Source organism: Lycium barbarum, chromosome 5, assembly GCF_019175385.1.
Source record: "Lycium barbarum isolate Lr01 chromosome 5, ASM1917538v2, whole genome shotgun sequence".
Lineage (NCBI taxonomy): Eukaryota > Viridiplantae > Streptophyta > Magnoliopsida > Solanales > Solanaceae > Lycium > Lycium barbarum.
In genome coordinates, this window is record NC_083341.1 from 27,281,373 (window position 1) to 27,288,281 (window position 6,909).

The window sequence follows — 6,909 nt, forward strand, 5'->3', positions numbered from 1 at the left end:
TTCGACGTCGACGCATTTCCTATGTAAATAACCTGAATGCAACAAACACACACGTATTAGTTCGGAATGCAAGGTTAATCATTAGTTAGGTGTATTTATCTTAATTCGTTCTCTAAACAAGGTAAAACATGGGGCAAATAGGGCGGTTAGGCGTATAAATACACCTAACAGCAGTGTTAGTAATATAGGAAAATGTTTCAACCACTCCCCATTGTCCCAAAGTCGAAAGGAAAAGTTTTGTTGTATATTTTTTGTTCACTGGAAAAAAAAAATGAGAAGAGACTAACAATCGTGGTCTGACAAATTGACAATTTTTTTATTTGTTGACTTGTCCAGGAGAAATTCCTATTGTATTTAAGCAACATAATGAATATATGGTGTGAGTTGCACCTTTTTGATACTGGAAAAGTCTTGCAAATGTGTTAAGTTCTTTTTATGTTGGTTTTTTTCCAGATGGAACTTTAAGTTACATGAGATGTTCATCCATGTTTGTTGTAGGTGCTAAAACGTCCATAATTGATGTATTAACAACAATAACATACCTAGGGAAATACCACAAAGTGAGCTTTGGGAAGGGCAGAGAGTACGCACACCTTACCCCTACCTTGGGAGGTAGAGAGGTTTCCGGTAGACCTTACCCACACTTCGTGTATTATTCCTCATAATTCATGATGCATTATGATATCTGATACTAAATTGATGATTGAATGAGTAATATTTTTCTGTAACAATCTCAAAACACAATCGTATTTTACAACATTTGCAAGCGTGCAATTGTAGAAATGGAAGGTAAGTTTAAATAAAAGTGATTATTAAAGTTTTGAATTGTGTAGAATTATCAACAAAGTCGATATGTATTAAAGTACACGTGTTGATGTTGATACCTTTTTTTTAATCCCCTCCCCCAAGAGCTCTCCTTTTTGCTCCCTTGGTGACTCGAACCTACAACCTTCGGGTTGGAGGTGGAGGGTGCTTACTATATGAGCAATCCCCTCTTGTCGATGTTGATACCTTGAAGCTTGGACCTGTCCCACTTTGGTTGAACAGAGGTGTTATACCCCGCGTTTTCAGAGCATGAGTATGACATTTACCTCACCGTAGTAATGGAGTGTCAGAGACGTCCCATGATGTTTTGAAAAGCACAAGCCATGGAGAGTACGTAAAAACGAAGAAAGAGGGTGAATTACGATCTCGTAAGTCGTAATCGGGAAAGAGTATTTTGAAACACGAGAACATGGACATTATTAGTATAATAAGTGATAAATATCAGGTATGGAGAGTTTTGGAATATTTCGAGATCGAGCAAATTGAAGAAAATAAATTCGACGAAAATTTGAGAAATGCTGGAAGGATTTTTAGTCAACTTTGGAGGCGCATATCTCCCAGTATATATGAATTTTTAAGGTGTTTCAAAAGCCAAAAATGAAGTCCATCGAGTCTAGGTTCTAATGCAACAAACCTCTCGTCGATAGGACATCGGAGTAGAGAATTATAGACGTTACAAACTGAGCTGTCAACGCAGAAACAGGACTGCTACAGTACTGTAGCTACAGTACATCGGCCCGCCCACTATAAAAGGGCTAAAACCCCCCATTTTCATCATCAAAAACCTCTGAAAATTTCCAGAAAGTTCAGCCATCAAAGGGCTCTCAAATCTCATATAGAATTGAAGATTTTGAGCAAACATTCAAGCTACGGAATACCAATCGAAGTCCGAGCAACGCGTAGATGCGATTATGATTTCATTTTGGTGTTGGAGGAGCTTGGGAGCAAGTAAAAATTGAAGATCTTGTTACTTTGGTAAATACAAGGTATGAATCATTAAATTTCTTTCTTTATCAATATGGATTAAGGAATAATTGCAAGAATAAAGGTTATATTTTGTTGTGTTGATGTTGTTGATTTATGGATTGAGGGTTGAAGAGAAATTTGGATGAAAATACACATATTTATCTTGTAGGATGTTGAGGATGTTGTTATTGATGTTGTTAGTATTAATTTCGGCTTCTTTACGGAAATAAAGTATTCAAATAGTCGTATCACAAGTTGGTTAGTTGAGAAATTTAGAAGACATCGTGTGGGATGTTTGAGGAAGTATATTAGTATAGATAATGGTATTGATGATGTTGGTATTATTGTTGTTGATTGGTTGTTGATATAATGATTTCGGGCTAGGCATATAAACAGGGGAGATGCTGCCCGAATTTCGACAGAATCTACAAGGATTTTAATTAAAGTTTCGAGACGAGCGTATGATGATGATTCTAATAATATTATGAATGGTTATATATGTAGATTACGAGGCGACGAATAATCTTAAGTGAATTGCAAGACAGGAAGTAAGTTGGAAGTCGAGAATTATCTTCCAGGTATGTTAAGGCTCATCCTTTTCTTTCAAAGGCATGATCCCTAGGTTATAATTTCATAAATGTTTCCATATTTTTCTTGTTATCAAAAGTTAAAAAGTCTAAGATTCCAAGGCATGATTTCCTTCTTGATAATCCGTAAGTGTTTTCCAAAATATTCGTATTTTCCAAACCAAAGTTTGTGATTATGTGAGCTCTTATGATAAAGACGATGGATATATTTTCCATGACAACGATGATGTCACAAATGAGAATATTATTGTGATGACTATGATGAGAACGATCTTATGTTTCAAGTTTACGATTTCAATGACGATATGAGAATGTCGAGCTATTTATTGATTTCTCAATCTATTCATGGATGGTGACTTTATTTCTAAATCTTCCAAAGTATATGAATTGATGCCTTATGAGATTTATGATCTTATTCTATGTTTTCTCTTAATGTTATTCTTCATTGATAGTCTCATCTTATAATAATTGTTCCTTCAAGGTGAGACAAAGCGACGATGATTATTCCATAATACAATCGGAGGCTACCGACCTTACGTCACTCCGATATAGTTATGGCTTTTGATTGGGCTCTTATGCATGCTTTATATATATGTATGTATTTTCTCACACCGCGCCGCGCTATAGTCGGCCGGGCAGGCACGTAGATGTGCACACCACTGCAGTGGGCATGTTATGATATTGCCCCGGACGCGGGAGGCCTAGACGCAGGCTAATGATGATAACACCGAGCCTTGACGGCCGGGCATGATATTATATATGACACCGTGCCTAAATGGCCGGCATGTTACTATGTATATGTATTGAAATGTTTTTTTTTTAAAAAGCTAAGCATGCATGACATCCGCCTTACGAGGCATCCAGATGTACAGGTTATCTCTCTTATTCCTTGTTACTTTTCATATCTATGTTGTGTTGTTACTCATGCCTTACATACTCAGTACATTATTCGTACTGACGCCCCTTCTTGTGGGCGCTGCGTTTCATGCTACGCAGGTGTATACAGATGAGTAGAGGATACGACTAGAAGATGTTCCAGCTGGATTGGCGAGCTCTATTTTCTTTCCGGAGTGTTGCTGAGTCAGAGTATCTATGTTACGGTATATTGATTTATGTTAGAGACTTTGCAGACAGAGTCATGTATACAGTATGCCAGTCTTGTAAGCGGCTATTTAAGCTGATGTATCATTATACATTACTTTGCAGATTCATATGATTACAGATTTTATTTGATTCGAGAAAGACGAAAGGAATGTTTTCGAAAAGCTTTCATTATGCATTTTAGTTCATGACTTAAGAGTCCAGTGAGATTATGAGTATAACGAGATCCAGCGGGTTCGCTCGGCTCTAAGTAAGGGTCGGGTGCCCATCATGCCCTATCAGGATTGGGTGTGACAAGAGGTTTGGGCAGTTTATAAATGCCCTCCTCCCTTTTTTTTTTTTGATGAATCGAACAACTTTCATAAATAGAAAATGATGGAAAAGTAAATTGTCTTTACAATACTGAGGTAGATCTAAACGATTCTACCCCTAAAAGATCTGATGAGTTATGATACCTTATGTTTTGATGATTTGACAAACCCTAAGGAACTAGATATCTCATGTGCTGCTATAGTGATATGCTCTTTGAAGAAACAGAGGCAATCAGTCTCACTACCCAAACTGCAGAATATGTTCATATATGAAGGACCAGATATGTTTTTAGAGGGACCAGGTCAGATCAGGTTCCCAGCAGAATATGTTCACATATGAAGGACCAGATACAGATTAAGAGGGACCATATGAGATTAGGTCCCCAGCTATTGATTGGTCAATTGTACAATTGTAAAGAGACTGACATTGCAGCAGAGTTGTTGCAGCCCTTCAAGAACAGATGAGGGACCAAGTCCTCCAGAAGAGAGACCAGGTCCCTGGAGCGTTGAAAAGTCAACTCTATAGTTGTGAAGTTGCCGCCACTGTAACGATACAGTGCAGCAGCAATACAACAACAGAGGACTAGTATAGGCTGTCACCTTCTCACCTTCATCCCTCTACATATACAGCACCATGCTCAAATGAAGAAGTATTATTGCACAAATCAAATTGCTTCATCCAAAGTGCAAGTCTCCACCTCTCAAGGTGTTCGCCAAGAACAAAGCCTCAACAAGCCGAAGGACCAGATCCAGAACTGAAGATGCTTTAGGTCCTCAGGTTGTTGATTCTTTATTCTTTTGTGCTATATTGTAAACCTATTATTCTCTAAATGGAAGCTAGTTATAGGTATTCTAAATTCTCAAGGTTGCTTCCACAAGCTCTTGAGTGGTACACTAGGCTAGAGTTAGTCTAGGTGTATTAGTATGAGGTTGGCTAGAGTTAGTCACGGTGTTGAATTCTCAAAGGGTGCCTTTGAGTGGTAAACTAGGATAGATTTAGTCTAGGTGTATTAGTTTGCTTGGCTAGGGGTAGTCAAGTGTGAAGGTTACGATTGGGCTATTGTAACGGTGAGGGGTTATGAGAGTTAATTCCTAGCTTATAATCGGTTGTAATCTGAAGTTTCTCAGTTAGTGGAATTGAAATCCTACTGGGTAGGTCGTGGTTTTTAATCCCTTAAGCAAGAAGTTTTCCAAGTAAAAATATCTTGTGTCATTCTCTTACTTCACTGTCTGAGAGAACTGGTAGCAACCAGGTCTCTCTATATACTTTGTTTGGTGGACGCGTAGACAGTGCAGTAAGAGAATAACACAAGATTGTTTGGTGGATGCGTAGACAGTGCAATAAAAGAATAACACAAGATTTTTTTACGTGGAAAACTCCTTGCTCAAGGGATTAAAGACCACGACCTACCCCGGTAGGATTTCAACTCCACTAACCGAGCAACTTCAGATTACAATCGATTGTAAGCTAGGAATTAACTGCCATAACTCCTTACCCTTACAATAGCCCAATCGTAACCTTCACACTTGACTACCCTTAGCCAAGCAAACTAATACACCTAGACTAACTCTAGCCTAGTGTACCACTCAAAGGCACCCTTTGAGAATTCAAAACTGTGACTAACTCTAGCCACCCACATACTAATACACCTAGACTAACTCTAGCCTGGTGTACCACTCAAGAGCTTGTAGAAGCAACCTTGAGAATTTAGAATACCTACAACTAGCTTCCGTATAGAGAAGAGTAGGTTTACAATTTAGTACAAAAGAATAAAGACTCAACAACCTAAGGACCAAAAGCATCTTCAGTTCTAAATCTAGTCCTTTGGCTTGTTGAGGCTTTGTTCTTGGGGAACACCTTGAGAGGTGGAGACTTGCACTTAGGATGGAGCAATTTGATTTGTGCAAGAATACTTCTTCATTTGAGCATGGTGTTGTATATGTAGAGGGAAGGGGGTGAGAAGGTGACAGCCTATACTGGTCCTCTGCTATTGTATTGTTGCTGCACTGCTACAGTGGCGGCAACTTTACTGCTGTAAAGTAAAGTTGACTTTTCAACGCTCCAGGGACCTAGTCTCTCATTTGGAGGAACCTGGTCCCTCATCTATTCTTGAACGCGCTACAACAACTCTGCTGCTACACTGCTGCAACGTCAGTTGTTTTACAGTTGTACAGTTGATCAAGCAATAACTAGGGACCTAAGCTCATCTAGTCCCTCTGAATCTGTATCTGGTCCGTCATATATGAACATATCCTGCTAGGAACCTAATCTCATCTGGTCCCTCTGAAAATATATATGGTCCTTCATATATGAACATATTATATAGCTTGTGTAATGAGACTACTTGCATCTGTTTCTTGAAGGAGCATGTCAACATAGCAGCACATGAGGTATCTGGTTCCTTAGGGTTTGTCAAATCATCAGAACTTAAGGTATCATAACTCATCAATGTCCCCCTTTTTGATGATGACAAATAAAAATACTTTGTATTCCCTCCTGAGGACCAGATTTCTCACTTGTCCCCCCTGAAGCTCAGACCGCCTTCTCACTTATTCCCTCTGAAGCTCAGACCGCAAGACGCATAGTTATTTTCTGGGTCCTTGAGTAAGGTTTGTAAAATCATCAAAACATAATGTAGCACAACACATCAATTTCCCCCTTTTTGATGATGCCAAACATATACTTGATATTCCCCCTGAGAACCAGATCTTACTTGTTCCCCGTGCGTATCAGACCTTCACTTGCCCATCTTGCAGACCTCTTCCCCCTTTCTACATGTCTCTTCTACATATATCAATTTGTTCCTTGAGACTGTGAGATGTACGGAGAGAACACATTGAAGACTGGGTCCGTCTCTGGTTCTGCACAGTTTGACAATCATTAAAACATGGAATGTGTCACAATCATTTCCCCCCTTTTTGATGATGACAAACTCACAGACGATGTTCCCCCGAAAGCTAGATCCCGTTTGTTGGTAGCAGCAACTAACTATCAATCTCTCTCTGAATACAGATCTATCTCATAACAACACGTTGGTAGCAGCAACCAATTATCAATCTTATTCAGTCTCGTAACAGCATGTTGGTAGCAGTAACCAATTATCAATCCCCCACCCGGA